Genomic DNA, 16,995 nt, shown 5'->3' on the forward strand with positions numbered 1-16,995 from the left:
TATTTAAATGAGAAAAGTTGCCCTTGAGCGACTTTGCATTCGAATTTCTGTAAAATTTCTTTACATTATTTAAATTTTATTGTTTTCCTATGAAAATATGATAAAACAAAACTTTTAATTTTCTGGTCTCGGGAAAATCGTAAAATATTTTGGAAAAATTTCAGCTTTATGGATGCTGTCTCATATTTTGGTTCATAACTCTAATAGACCAGTTTTACTGATTTTCAATATGAAACTGCTAAGGAGTTCGATTGAATTTGTTTGTGCAGTTTGGACGTGTGAGTGTTTTGCACAGACGTACGGACAGATAGACTGACATAACTTAATCGACCTGGAATTTTATAACGATTTTGGTGGTGCAGGGTATAGAAACAGTTTTTAATTGTGTTTTAATATTTTTTTTAATTTTTTTAAAGATATAGTTTATTTGGTCCAAAACTCGAACTTTAAATAAAAATGCAACCTCTAAACGTTATACGATTTTGTTCATATTTTCATCATTTGGTAGTTAGATGATGGAGAGGCAGCGAAAATCCAAAAAGTGAAAAATAAGAGGTACACTGTAGGCAGAAGGATAGACAGACGGATTTAAAAGTTTTTTAGTTTTTTTTTTTTGGAAAATATGTACTCTTTGACCCAAGACTCGAAACTTAAAAAATATGCATACGATTTGATACAATTTTCATCACTTGGAAATCCTAAGAGCCACCTTATTATTGATATTTAAAGGATAAAGGCTTTTCTTTTCATATTTTTAAGAATTTGTGAGTGAATTTGAAGTACGCGTAGTAAAAAAGAATTCATATAAAATATGAACTATGAACTACAAATTGTTAGGTATTTTAAATATTTCAATAAGGAAATATTTTATTATTTAATTTTAATCTATGCTAACGATGTGTCTTTTCGAAACAAAAAAAATATAAAATGTTGATTTAGAATTCTTATCCTAAACCGCTTACTCCCTTAATGTAATTTCTAAACATGAGTTGTCAATTTTACTCACACCAATTAAACAAAATTGTGTCTTATTAATCAAATATTTTCCATAGCATTGAGTGTCACAATTAGTAACGACTGTTGTATGTCAAAAATTAACAAGCAGGAAGGATGAATAGAAATCCTTTATATATTTTTAAGATAAATTAATGTTTGCCTTTGATTGGTAACAGAAAACAAGTAGGGTAGGGTTATATAAGGAATTTGTAAATTAAATTAAAGAAACATATATTTAAAAATTTTTTTTATTTTTCTAAGGAGTGATATTCATTAAATATGGAGTGATATTGCTTCAACTACTAAACTCCCGATCACAAAAATTAAGATAAAATATAATATTTCTAATTAATTAAAATATATTAAAGTCTGTATTATATTCCGTTATGTTTTCTTAAATCGTAAAGTTTATAAAGCAGTATTTTGTTGTTCTATTTTAAAGAAACATTATACATTTTTTAATAGTTTAAATCAACTCCAGCTCTAAACTTCTTCCCATCCCATTAGGTTTCTTTTATACATTTCCCTTGTGCAACATTTATCAAATATTGCTGTTGGAAGGAAAACAAAAAACTAGAAGTCCTGCTGTAGGGTAAATAGAATTCGTCCCCTACGTATAAAAACTTGTAAAACGAAAGCAAAAAGTGAAAAACTCCTTGAACTCACTTGTACAAGCTAAATATTCTGACTTGTATTTATTTATTTATTTCTGATTTTTTTCTTCTTCGTCAAGCTCATGGAAGGAGCAGCTTCCCTAGAGCCTTATATAATTTATCCCCTAATATTTTAAGACTTTATAATTTACGAAAACATGCGTATTAATATAAATACTTTCTTTTTTCATTCTTGAAATGTTGTTTTTTTCTTTTTTCTGTTGTTTGCCAGTACAATGAGGCATAAAAAGCAATGGTTTCGGGTAGAAAATTAATTACAATGTCAATTAGGGTTTGCTAGAGTTTTGAATATAAATTAAATACATATACTTGAGTACAGAACAATTAGAAATTAATTTAAATAAATATAAATATGTATGTGTACGAAACCTGGTGCGAATTAATGTTGCGTGTAGTAAATTATGTGGCAAGGATTTCATTTATTAGATTAAATATCAACACAAGGACTTATTGACATTTTTCTTTAGGTATTTAAGAAATAAAGAAAATAATTGTTAACAGTTGGATAGAAATGAAATTAAATGAAATTAACTTGTGGTTTAATTTTTTTGCACAAGGTTTTTGATAATTTTGATTCTTGAAGAAAGGACATAGGGGAATGAAATTTCCAAATAATCTATGTTTAATCGGAAATGATTGGTATTGAAACTGGCAAAAATTGGTCAAATAGAACCAGAGTTACGGACCAAAATGTCAGGCAACCTCCAAAAAAGTTTCACAAAATTTAGAATCAAAGCTCTTGCTCTTATAATGTTTCATATTCAAATATAGTTCACCAAAGTGAAATACTTTATTGTTAGTCGAAGAAATATACTTTTTTTATTATGTTATATTTTTGCAGTAATTTTCCCCTAACCTGCCTTAAATAACTATAACTCCTTAATCGTGCTGTGTCATGTAAACAATCATTTGAAACAACTGGAGCATAACTCAAGATGAAAAAGACGCTAGATTCCAAACAAAAAATAATATGCTACATCATTGCTATTTGAGAAAAATGATCGTAATATTATTAAGTAAACAATTTGACCACCTGTAGTGTTTTTAATAATACTTCCTTGCTAGCTTATTGTCAGCATGAATTGTTTTGTGAATCCTTTGACGCCTTTTTGTTATTGAATTATAATTTGATTTACAGTTTGGTTTTTGTAATACATTTTCAATGAAATAAATGGGAACAAAAAATGTGTATATAGCGTGTATATAACTAAAAGTTGTTACTAGTTAGTAACAATTGTTACTGGAAAAGCGTTCATTAACTCAAAAAATATTTCAAGTAGAGCAAAAATCAAGAGCGTATAAATTTTAGAAACTGTTCTCTCGTTGCAAACTATTACAAGTCCTATTTTGAACTCGTAATTGTTAGCAGCTTATATTTCATATGTTTTGTGTTATTATTTATTTATTTATTGAAATATATGAAAAAATGTAAAAAAAAGAATTTAAAAATTTAAATTGAAGAAAATGTGAGTATTTTACATTTTAAAAGGAATAAAATAAGAAAATTTTATGTATAAAACAATTGTTACTGGAAAAGCGTTCATTTACTTTTTACTATTTTTGAGAATTTAAGAGAGTAATTTGTAAATTTTGATTTTTTATTTATATAAATTTGACAATAGTTCATGTTTTAAATGTCATCAACAACGCACAGTGGGGCAGAATCAAAATGTTTTAGAAATAAATCTGTCATTTTAAAACGGCTAGTCCGATCGAGATAGAATTTGACGTAGGCGTAGCCAAAGAGTAGTCGAGTTAAAGTTATATAAAATGGTCCCCATAAATGTTTCTGGGGCGGCGCTAAGGGGCTCAAATTAGGGTACCTTTGACATACAACATCTTTAAACACATGAAATTCTATTTTTCCATCCGATTACAAATATTTTTATATTTTTGAAAAGCGATCTGAATGGTCTTGAAAAAACGTTTTGAATTTTTATATTAAAAATCGTTTAAATTTGGATCTATAGAAGATCCAAAATATTCATATTATCTTTATTGAATTAAAAAGAAAACGGTCTGTCGCACAATGTTATTTAATCATAAACCAATCAATAAAATAAATCCAATTTTAATATTACTATATCACTATGCAATAAATGAAGACTTTTGGAAAAACACACGATCATGACAGTATAGGTTCGATTCTACTACCAAAGGGTAGTAAAACCCCATACTCAGTTTGTTCATTTTGGTGAACAATTTTTTTTTATGGGCCCCCAAAGATTCTAAAAATTACTGGGCCCTCAAAAAATGGTGTCATCAGTTTTTGGCCAACAGCTAATTTAGACTTGGTGATACCGCTTAACTTGATATTGCAATAATAAAGCTAAGAGTCCGCCAGACAAATTTTGTTAACACTTTTTCCCCAAAAATAGCTTTTTCATGTAGTTTTTTGGAAAAAATATAGGAAGAAAGATTTTTTTTAACTTTTTTTAGAATAATTTCCAGGGACTCCTAATTTTTCACTAACAATATTTGCCAAAGTTGTAACTACGGCAAATCTGAATAACTCTTGAAAACATATCAATGCAATCTGAACACATCTAGACACTCTAAGTAGCTCACAAAGATCACTTTGTACCTTAACATTTTGCGTTTTTTACTATTTTTTAACGCTGTGGTTAGAGTCGAATTTATACTGTCATGATCGTGTGTTTTTTGCACTGTGTATTTTATTCATCGAAGCTAATTGAATATAAATTATACGTATGAGTAATATTTATTATAAATTATACTAAAATTACTCATACGTAAAGTTTAAATACCCAGCCAAAAAATAAATTTTTAAAGATTGAAATGCTGTGAAATAGAATTTGAGAGAAATGAGGGAGAATCCATATCAAAACGGACAGAAAACAGCTATTTTCCGATTTGACATCTTCGATTTTAATGAATTTTACCAGTCTATGACTATTTCATGAGAAAACCTTTCCATTTGAAAAATATCGCGATTTGAAAATTGAAAAATTGTTTACAATTGTCTAAAATTACATACACATAATTGCCCATAACTTTGAAGCTACTCAAAGTTCAACATAATTTTTGATTCCATTTCAAAGGCAAAGTTATTGTCCTTAAAAAATGTGCTAACAAAATTGTTTACTTTCAAAAGGTTAAAGGTCAATTTTCAGAGTATATATGTAGTTTTATCACTACTGTTTACCTTATATTCGTACTTATTAAAAAAACTTAAATTAATTCAAAAAACAACATAATATTAAGAAAATAAAAAAACAAAGGCGATCCGCATCATCTACTCTCATTAACACATAGATTTAGTCTGTCCTCAGTCCGAAAAAGTCAGTCTTTTATACCCACTGTTCCTATTCCGTCCTGTCCCTATTCGTCCTGGCCCAACTCTCAAATGTATATTATCGTCCCTGTCTTGCAAACCCCGGTGATCGTCTCATCTAACTTTCTCCAGTTCCTACATATATTTCAATGTAAAAAATATCAAAGATCGTGGTGTTTAAAATTCAAAAAGAAAATGGTATGAGGACACCTAAACTCTCTAGTATATTTTTGCCAAAAAAAATTCGATGGAGACTCGATATGTTCAGGAGTTATAAAGAAAAAAGTTATTAAAAGTACGTTTTTTCACATATAAAAATTTAAGCACCTGTGTTTTACCACATAAATTTATTTGATTCAACTGAGTTCTGTTTTCTATTTGCTTACATTTTTATATGAATTTATATGAAAAAACGTATTTTTAATAACGTTTTTATTTATAACTCCTGAACTAATCGAGTCTCCATCGACATTTTTTTGCACGAATATAGTAGAGTGTTTAGGTGTCCTCATACCATTTTCTTTTTGAATTTTTAACACCGCGATCTTTGATATTTTTTACCTTGAAATATATACTCTGAAAATTGACCTTTAACCTTTTGAAATTAAACAATTTTATTCATACCATTTTAAGGACGATATCTTTGCCTTTAAAATGGAATCAAAAATTATGTTGGACTTTGAGTAGCTTCGAAGTTATGGGCAATTATGTGTATATAATTTTAGACAATTTTAACAAATTTTTCAATTTTCTAATCACGATATTTTTACATCGGAATTAATTTTCATTGAAAAGTTCACTGATATGAGAAACATATTGGATATATTACGTATGTATTACGGTGTATGACGGAGATGGTAAATCCACCTGCTGTCCGCTTTGACATGGATTTTCACATGAAATTTTAGTTAAAAATATTGAAAGATTTTTATTTTAGGCCATATAGCTATATCTACATTAACTTGACATTTCTCAACCAAGATTCATTTAAAATTGGTTTTTCTATATTTAGTTCCACTCACAAACAATAAAAATCAAAATTATTTATTTTATGCAAAATATTTGATTCTGTTTTTTTTTGTCAACAATAGTCATACAATTATACAAAAATGTTTTTCAGAGAAAAAGCGAAGTAATAAAGCGTGAAAGATTTTGTCAGTTTCTTTTACGCATCAAATAATTTTTTAATGCATATTTAATTTTGATTGACTAGTACGCGTTTTGTTTTTTGTAAGCAAAATCAAAAAGTTTTTTTTTTTTAAGTTTAATATGATTTTGTTAAGAGAATTCAAGCTGGTACTTTAGTTCTACCACATATGTCCAGTGGTTTCATATGTATATGGTGTGGTTCATCTGCTAACTCTTCGCGGTTTAGTGGTCACTTTACTAACCATCTTTTCTATAGTTTTTAAAACATAGTTTATTGAAATCTATTGGGATTTTGCTAAACAATTATATTTTTTGAAGTCACCGTTTTTGTTTTTTTTCAAAACTTTGCCGTCAGAGTGCTCTGGTTAGATAAATATATTAATTGGAAAATATTGTAAAAATCTGTTTTCTTAAGAGACTTTCACGCATGCAATAAAAAAGCACAGAGTGTTTATTGTTCATCTAATTCAGTGTTACTTTGCTATTTCGGTTGTTTGATCAGAAAATTTAGTCAAAAATATTCGATGTCAAAAAAATTTATACAAAACGAAAATTTTTATCATAATTATTTTGAATGCCAACCGGCACGGCCACAAAAAAACCTTGGAATCGGGTGGTTTTTTTATGTTTTGATTTTGTTTTTCTTTTCATTTTTATAATAAACTAACCTTGATTAAATTAAAATTTTAAAGAGTTAAAAATATAGTTGTACGGTGTCATCTATCCGTATTTGTTATAAGTTCTGAGCTCAATATAGGTTTGCAAAGTAAAGATGTCCAACTTTGACTCCCTGTATCTCACTTGTGTTCTAAAAGGGTCTTCACATATTTCATTTTCTGAAAGCATATCGCACTTGATCAACAACAGGGTATTAACTCAAAATTTTAAAATTTTCAGTAGAGGATAAAAACTGTTTGTGGTTACATTATAAGATAATTTGATAATCTGAATACATCATTGTATGTAAATTCCATTTAAAAAAATAATTACTTTGTTTTTCTTTTAAATTTTTTCCAATTATTGCAAAAAAAATAAATTTATTGAGTTAATACCATTTTTCTGACAAAATGTAAACAATTTTATTATAAAAAGAGTCACATTTCGAATTAAAATTATAAAATAAAACCAATTTTATCAACTCAAAATACAACCAAATATAAATAAAAAACTTTGATCATTTTTAACTTGAATAAACGCTCAACTCAAAATAATACCTTTTTTATGAAAATATACGATGCATTTCAATTTCAACTTTTGTATTAACTTGAAATAATATCTTTTTGTTGTATAAAAGAAGTCACTATATTATCAAGAAAATGGTACGTTGAAATTTTTACAGTAGATAGATATTGATGTTGTTAGTTGATTTCTTGAAAAAAGTGAAATTTACAAAATTTTGAGTTAATACCCTCTTGTTGATCAAGTGCGATATATCCTTCTGTACAATTTCGTTGTACATAATTTTGCAATCGGGCCAGTTGTTTATAAGAGAGAGATTTATTACCACTTTTCTTTCAGTCGACCGTTATGTGCCAGATTTTAACGGAATTGTAAAAGTTTCTGGGATCAGCATTTGCTAGAGACTATAGTTCGAATGTCGTGGGGGAGACAAAAAAAAGAACATCCTTGTAAACTAGTATAATTTGAACATCATTCCAGAAAGAGCTCTTGTTGTTTCTTACCATCTAATAGTCTGCTCCTTGTGGACCAGCAATTTTGAAATTATGTCAAATATAAAGTTTAAGCGATTTTTTATTACCTACTAACAAATAATTTTAATTAAATCCAAGTGATTTAATAAATATTAAATACACTTTTGTTTCAAAACAAACTTTTTTCAGATTGGTCATACCTGCATGACATTTTCCATTATGGTATTTAAAAAAAGTTCTAACAGTTTCAGTTGTTGTTGCCGTTTCTTTTTAAGTATAATGCAGCCTACAAATTTCTCGTAGACTTTGTCATCTATTATTTTTATATAATTTTTATTCTCCCCTCAACAAAATACACCAGAGAATGACAATAAATGTACTACAAAATAGAAAAATGGCAAGCAATAAAGAATAACAATTTCTTTTTTTTGCTTGTTTCATGTCCAACTTCTCAAACTTACTTTCTCCACAACAATTTTATATATTTTTTTTCTGCAGAATTTATTCTAGTAATTTTTTGCGTGTTTTCCTTTTTAAGTAGAGTAATAATAAATATGAATATAAAGGAAAAAATCTCCGCCAACAAATCCAAATGTTAACAGAGGAGAATTATTGTCATGTTTGTGTTACATACATAAATAAAAACCAAGACATAGGAATAGAAATTAAAGCAAAATAAAAAAATATAATAAAAATTAAAATAAAAATAAAAATTTGCTGTAAAGGATACACCTTAATTAGAGGAACAATTTTAAAGTTATGTATAATTCAGTCATTGCTATTGTATTCCTTTGTGTCCGGACTACTGAACTCAGTCTGTTTTGTTTGTAACTTACTTCCCTCATTGTCTGTCTTTAGTCCCTTAACTCTGCCCAGTTTTAATGGGTTTTTGTTGGAAAGTATGTCTGCTTGTTTTGGAGGGGAGTGAGAGGCTATACATAAATGTGAAGACACATTTAAATACTTTTTAAATATGTTTTTTAATACTAATTTCTCAAAAATTTACATAAATACATTAAATGCGAACACGATTTTACACTACAACCAACAACAGCCTAACATGATTTAAACCATTTTTAATGCAGTACAAAAAAGCTATTGGATCTTGGTGCTGTAAAATAAAATATTTAGTTTAATAGGTAGGTGAGCAATACATATCGATATTGGACCAACAACATTATAAAATGATTTAAACAGTAAGGTAATCCACATTTAACTTTACTATGAAGTGAGATTTTTATCAAAAGGACTTAACACGTAACCAAAATTAAACACCCATTAAGGTGGTGTAGGGTACAAAATCGCACAACATGGTATATAAGATTCGACACTGCCGTAACAACACTCTTACTCATTTCAAATAATTTTGAAAAGTGTTAAATTTCATTTGAGAGGGGGTTAAGGTTTCCCAACTCTGGCACATTCTTATTGGGGAAAATGGATTGAAAAAGGTTCGTAACTACTCAGGAGCAACCCCAATATTTTTGTCTCTATAAATCTCTGGAACAAACTTCGTGAATTTTCTTCGAAAATTTTCAGGGTCACGTTCAAGAGCTGAACAAAGTTTCTAGTTTTCACAGTTAAGAAAGCGCTGAAATCATTCGACAAAAATTGCTCATTTACTTCTGAAAAATTAACCACAAATTTGTTGCTTCTGATAGAACCTTCAACGTCTTTAGAGCCATTGGAGGTATCGCAATCATCATCTTCTTATCCAGTTTTTTCTTCTTTTTCTAGTTACATTTCCTTTTCTTCGATTCGGGAGATGATATGAATTGCACTGTAAATAATAATTAATAATTGATCGTGTTCTACAATATTGAATACTTACCAGTTGCTAAGGTATTAATTTCAGTAATCGCTCGTAATCGCCGTTGTTGTCTTGAGTAGATACGAGCCTTTTTCTATCCATTTTCTCCCAATTTCGTTCTCATGAACTTTAACCCTCGTTAATTGTGGTAAACTTTTCACACAAAACTGCCCTTCGTTTTTGAAAAATCAAAAATAAAAAAATAAGGTCCTCCTTAATTCCCCTATTTAATTGGGTGAAAAAATATTTTTTGGTGAAAAAAACTTCCCGATTTTGGCCTGTCAGTATTTATATGGTGTTATATACGTCGTTAAAAAGTCTTAGAAATATCGATCATTAGATATCCTCAATTAGGTTATTCAATTAATCGGGTTTCTGATTTAATCGGTTAATCGAGCAAATAATCAATCTGGGTTTAGATTTAAACGGTTAATAATCGGTTAATTTTGCAATAATTTCTATTTAAATTTTAAACTGAAAATAAAACCACGAATTTTATGTACTTATTTAAAAATTTTATTAATAAAAAGAACAAAAATATAAAAAATAAACAAAACATAAGAATTCTTTAGTTTTAATAAAACTCGACTTGGAAAAAACTTTCTCGCTGATTGTAGATGTTGGAGTAATCAAAAGTACAGCATGGTAAAGTTTTTTTCTAAGCATATAAAATAATCCACTATACCATTTTAGTATTTTTTTTAGATTTTAAATAATTTTAATAATTAAGATAGATCTGATAAAAACTCTTTTCACTAGTGTCTCCAATTTTGTCTGTTATTATCCGGCAAATACATGTAAATTAAATATTTACCTCAATTATAGAAGAAATTTTAAAAAACATTTCAAATAAGCACATATACTTCGACGATATATTAATTGGTGACAGAAATCGTGAAGAATGTGAAAAAACATTGATACAAGTTTTGGACAAACTTGACAAATGAAAATTTGTTTCACATCAGTCATTCAATGTCTCCTACGAAGCGATTTACAAATTAAAATACTATGTATCGGTTATGCGGTTTGGTATACAATATTAAAAGAACATGGTGTACCACATTACCCGCCAATTTTTTCAATGGCTTGTTTATGGGTGTTTTCTCTTTTTCCTAAATTTCTCTGAAACTTGAACTTAAAAGACTTTTTTACTTTCATGGATGTAAATCTAACACTTGTAGTAAAACACCAGCTGAAAACTGTTCCAATCGAATTAAGATTCTAAAAATTATAGTCAAATAAAAAATAGGTATACCATATTACCCGAACTTACTCTAGAATTGTCAAATGGAATGACACACTTATATATACCCTTATCACACATGGTGATGGGTAAAAAAACGTAGCAGAGCATTTATGAAATTAACAAAGGTTTCTCACCTTTCTGAGAATTTTTGTGGTTCTATTCGTATGTGTATTTATAAATTTTTATTGGTGATATACCCCTAAGTGTTAGTGTGTATTTAGTTGAATTGAAAAAGCAACAAAACGCTAAATGTGAAATGTACTTGCTCATATATTTAGAGCAAGTGTTATCATTTTAAAATGTGTATTTATTATTTCGCTCCCACAGTATTCCATTTTTTTATTTAGAATTTATCTCCTAATTGGGAATTTTTCATATGAATTACGTTCTATATACCGCACAGCCGAATATATCACATTAACATGTTATTTTAATTATATTCCTTAAATATTTATATAGCTCTTTTTAACGCACAATGGCTTCTTTGAACTATTTACTCGATTTCTAATTAAAGATTCAACGTTGATAGACAGATAAATGAATTAATACAAAATTCTCAATGTCACACAACGTATTTGCGGTGTGTGAGTGAGGCAAAGAATTTAATTTAAATTTTAAAGTAAAATAAAACAAAGAAATTTGTTTCTTATAAAATGAATTTGAAATACTAAAGGTCTGAGTTGCAAAAGTTGTACTTTCTTTCTTTATGTTGTTATTGCTGGTACTGCTATAAAAAGGGGTCGCATTTCATTGTCTGCTGTCGTTGACTTGTCTTAAGTTTATTTCATTTTATTCTATTTATTTAACTTTACAACAACACTTACAGCAATACAAACTGGAATAAAGACAACAATTTCTTTTCTAATTGTTATGAGTGGGTTTTAGGTTAATAAATGATGATTATGTTGATGATGTTGACGATGATGATGGTACTGAAGATTGTTCTTTGCTGACAGGTTTGCTGAATGGTTGACTGGATGGCTGGTAGTATTTTCTACTTTCATCTTTCCAGTGCCAGGTTTTCGTATTTCTTCTATTTTTGGTCAAAAGTTACTCAAACCACATAAACAAGGATTACACAATTTTGATTGTTTTTCTTCATTTGTTACGGATTGTTAAAGGATTGTTAACCAAAATAATGGGAAAGGGGTTCAAAATATAAAACATTTTATTACCGAAAGGCCAAGATACGAGTAATAAGCAAAAAGGAATCACAGTCAAACAAATGTTCGGGTCTGCTCTTTAGAGAGATTGTGCTGATGGATGTAGTTGTTTCTAGTTGATGCTGTTGTATTTAATTTCCTAAAGTTTATATCTTTCTGTAATTTTGCTTTGTAATGAAAAACTCATTAATTTTGTTTTTGGATGTTCAATAATTCGAGACAGTGGTGAAATTGATGTTGATTTTTTTTGGGGGAAATTTTCAACAGTTGATGCGGTATTTAAAACTGTCTGAAGAATGATTATTTATAGCAGAATGATGGATGGTTCATGTATTAGCAAGCAGACAATATAAATTGCTATTATTACAATAATTTAAAGTAAGTACAAAATCCCATAGTAGTTTAACTAAAAATATATTATTTTTGGCATATAACTTCAACCCACTGTAGCATCAACTTAATGGTTGTTTTCTCCATATACCCTAATGATTTTAAAACAAACCACAAAAGGTCCACCTCAGAAAATAAAAAATCTTAAAAAAATGAGTAAAAGCATTTCAAAAGCCACAAAATTAGTTGTTTTTCGGTTTTTACATTAAGAAACATTTAAAAATTGTATGTGCGTGTGTAAAATTCTATAAGTATCTGTGTATTTCAAGTCAATAAGTAGAAGCAAGCAATGAGAAGTATGAGTTACATGATTTGCGATTAATCAAAAATAATGAAAAATAGAAAAGGGAAATAAAAATGCTGCTCTCAAATTCTTGTTCAAATATTTGTATGTAGTACTTGTTGGTTCTGTTCTTGTTATTGATGATTGTGTTGCCAATGAAATATTTCAATCATTACTGCCATTTTAAGTTTTCACTACTTCCGTCAAAGTTTTTATCGATGTTACTGCTTGCTTGCTGGCTGGCTGTTTGTCTTGGATATGATTGAAATTTATGGTATTTTAGAAACACTTTGTTATGAACAGTATCTGCCCAGATTATGCCTAAGCAGGTGTTTGCTTGATGAAGAAAGTGGATAATTTATCCGCTAAATTATTTATAAGAATTTAATTTGTTAATTGATGCTTTCACTAGCTAAATACATTAGATTTAGATAATTGAATTGGATAAGAGGTTTTAAAAAAAAGTTGAATTAATTTGTGCAACAACAAAAATTAGTTTGACATCTAACAGTTTAGTATTAGTAAAAATGGAGCATTACGCGAGAAAACAACGCATTTGCATTGTTTAACAATATCTAAGCTTTGTTCATCTTCAAAATTGTCAAATGCATCTACAACGTTTCACTCTTTAATACGGTTTTTTTCCTGGAGGCATCACTGAACCATACTTCTTTGAAAATTAGGCTGCTCAGGCAGTGGCTGTTACTGGTGCTAAATTGGATGATAGAGAAGTTTAATGATACACTTCGTTAAACCAGTAAATTATTCTCTCGTTTCGGTGATTAGAATTAACATCCTTAGATTTGATTTTATGGTGCTGTTTAAAGTATGCCAATAAGACCACAACTAATTACTCGTGCATTGAAGGTGGAAATTCAATACTGTTGCCAGATTTACCGATTAATCATTCAGCATTTTGGCTATTTTTTACCCACCTTCAAAAAAGATGGGGGTATATTGATTTTGTCATTCCGTTTCAAACACATCGAAATATTCATCCTTTTGAGATTTTAAGACGATTTAGCTACGTTCATCCATATGTCTAATAAAGATACGAGAGGACGCAAACGAATGAATCTAGCTGTCTGAAATTTTCCTCAAATACTCTATGTTGATAAGGTTTTTTTGGTAGTGAAAATAGGAAATATCGTTCCATTATTTCACCTAGCCCCCCGAAATACTCAAATGCCCCTCGGAATACTGTTTGAGCTGTCATAAATAAGTTGATTATGCGGCAAAGTATACTGTATTATGAAAATTGGAAGATTTTCGTCAATTTTCATGAACACATCCCGAATGTAAACAATAGAGCGTAATATAGCGTAAAAATACAGATATTTCATTTCGTTCCTTGATGTTGTTGCGGATATTTAATTTTTTACCATACACACACTAATTAAATTTCGCTATTTGCCAACCAACAGACTAGGCTAGAGTGTACTGGGCTATAATCTTAGGACAAGTAAAAAGCATCGCATTTTGTGTATGTTTAAAAAAAACTTGTTTACTTATTCTCAAAATTACGATTTTATAAAAATTCTTAGTTTACATCAAGGATTTCATATAATCATATAATACCCAAACCAAGTAAATGAAAAAACATTTTTCTATTAAAATATCAATAATTTATATTCGTGAGTGATTTTCGGAAGAGGTCCTTATATGGGAGCTATGACCAATTATAGACGGATCACCATTAAATTTGGTCTTGTGATTTAGGTCTATATGAAAGTTATTTATGTTGAATTTTGTGTGTATACCAACATTTTTAAGAGATTTATGCACGTTAAATTGATTTTTTGAAGCGGGTCTATATGGGAGCTATGACTAATTATGGACCGATCGTAATAAAATTTGTTGACATGAATTTCGTATATATAAAACTTATTTGGGGAGAGATTTGTGGAGATACATATATAAATTAAACATATATGACCGACATTTGTATGGTGGCTAGGTTAAATAATGGACCGATTTCAGCCAGTTCCAAAAGGCTTCCTTGGGCAGAACAAATTGTATGTACCAGATTTGATCGGAATGTCATCAATATTCATTGAAATTGTTTACACAAATAATGACTTGAAAGATTTCTTATACCTTTAATCAAATTAATGTAGAATGTTACATTATGGCAATTTATTTTTCTCCAAATTCACCCATTGTCGGTCCGAATTTCTTAGAATCTTGATGAAATATTAAATAATAAAAATTATTTAACACATGTTTAACAACATTAATTCTTTATTGGATTGTTAGTTTTTTCTAATAAAACCGAAAAATTCTACCAAAAATTAAACCGAAAAACTCTACCAAAAATTTTATTAGTTTTCCCGATTTCCAACAATATTTTTTGATTTCAACAATATTTTTTGAAGATTTTAAGGATTTTATAGTCCAATTTTGATTATTTTACATAATTGTATGACAGCAATGTTAATATCTCCGAGAAACACACATAGACAAAATGACTATTAAAAATTTTTAACGAAATTCTAAGTCGATGTAGCTTACTCCAGACTTAATTTTTAGAGAAGCTCCATGCATCTCGGGCCATAGTCCTAACTAGGATTTGTAAATTGGTTTTAATCGTAATCTCAATTTAACGCTTCATTTAATTCTAATCATAATCGCAAACATAAAGTGTGGGTATTTTTTATTTACTGACAATAAACTATTTTTCAGTTACGGAACGATCCTCACAAAAGTGTTTCATGTTTCTTCACGGTATTAATTATTATAAATCAATTATAAGCAATAGTTACCTATAAAATGATTAAGAGAACAAATTTTATTTTTAAAAATTGAATTTCAAATTAGCTTTTCGGAACCCTTGCCCAAGCATACCTCAATTGGACGATGTTGTAATAATCCATTATGCACAAAACTGGCACATCAACCGAATTTTGGAGGATTGTACTATGACTACCAACCACTTAATTAAGAAAAACACTGAATGAAGATGGCTCAGCATAGTTTCATTGCTAAAATATAAAAAAATCGATTGAGTTCATGTGGAGAATCATTACAAATCATACCAGTAAATGAGGATAATTTAAGATGTCCTGTTTTCTGTAAATGTAAATCTTGTCTTATATTACAATAGGTTATTTCATATATTTTATGCTAGAATTAAACAGTCTTTAAATTATTAAAGTTAGACCCCTTTCATACTAGGCAATTTAGTTGCGCAAGTCTCTTGTGTTTGTAGATGCCAGAGGTAATGTCGGGTTAAGGAGAAGAAAAATTTACATGCTGTTTTGTTGTTGGGCAAGAGATTTGCGCAACTAAATTGCCTAGTGTGAAAGGGGTCTTAGTTCTTATCATTCTGACCACAGACTATAGAAATCCACAAAATATTTGCTTGTGTTTGTATCGAAATAAATTTACTATACATACCCTGCAATTCTAGGAACGATTCAGGTTGAAGAATATGTTGACACAAAGTAATCTACTTGTCATAATTAAATTCATGTGTCCGTTTCATAATCTTATATGTACATTTCTAAACATAAATTAATTTTAATATTATGTCCTCATCACCAAAAATTTGTCACAATGACCGAAGTGTGTTTTGTTAATACTCAGTCAAAAAGTTTAGAATCCCTTTTACAGACTAATGAGAAACACGAATTTCAAATACTTTAAGATGAATATTAAGGCCATGAATAAGCAGTGGGTTCTAAACATTGTGTGTAAAGTGTGTAGTGATTATCTAAGACAGTGGAAAAGTGCTAAACGTAGTCACAAGCGCTAAATGTAGTCACTTGAAGTTTGGTATAACTATCATTTTAACAGAACCGAAAAAAGTGATGGTCTTCGGACAGCAGAACAAAACATGATCAAGGAAGACTGGCCTCTGAGAGAAAACATGACAGTATGAAAATCAAATGTTATAAACGTTGCTTTGCTTTCCATATATTTTACATCCATTACACATCTAATTGGGACTTGTGTAGCAGTATGTGAAAGCATTAGATAAAACTCAATCTTTTGGTTTTATTTTAAGGTTTGCGTACAGAAAAACAACATTTAAAAGTGTACTATCCCCATAATAAGTTAGACTAGTTTACCGAAAAAAAGAGAAAAACAAGGATAACGTTTCCATCAAGACTTAAAAGTGCTGGAAGATGGATACCGAGATCGCTGGGCTGAAAATATGGTGGCAGATTGCTGTTGGAGTATAACACGGGTGTTTCTTAAAATATAAAAAGAAGATTCTAACCTGTAGAATAAAAATATAATCATTCATTTTCTTTTTGTATCATTGCAATTTCCACACGTAGCGTTGCAGAAATAAGTATACAGTTAAAAGGGTATGAATTTTTATTTAAAATCAG

General features: G+C 29.0%; 1 pseudogene; it reads right to left on the reverse strand.

Annotated features, from left to right (window-relative positions):
• The window catches only part of LOC135958504 (uncharacterized), a 222,970-nt pseudogene that overhangs the window by 87,699 nt on the left and 118,276 nt on the right, over positions 1-16,995 (reverse strand).

The sequence above is a fragment of the Calliphora vicina genome, chromosome 4, assembly GCF_958450345.1.
Source record: "Calliphora vicina chromosome 4, idCalVici1.1, whole genome shotgun sequence".
Classification (NCBI taxonomy): domain Eukaryota; kingdom Metazoa; phylum Arthropoda; class Insecta; order Diptera; family Calliphoridae; genus Calliphora; species Calliphora vicina.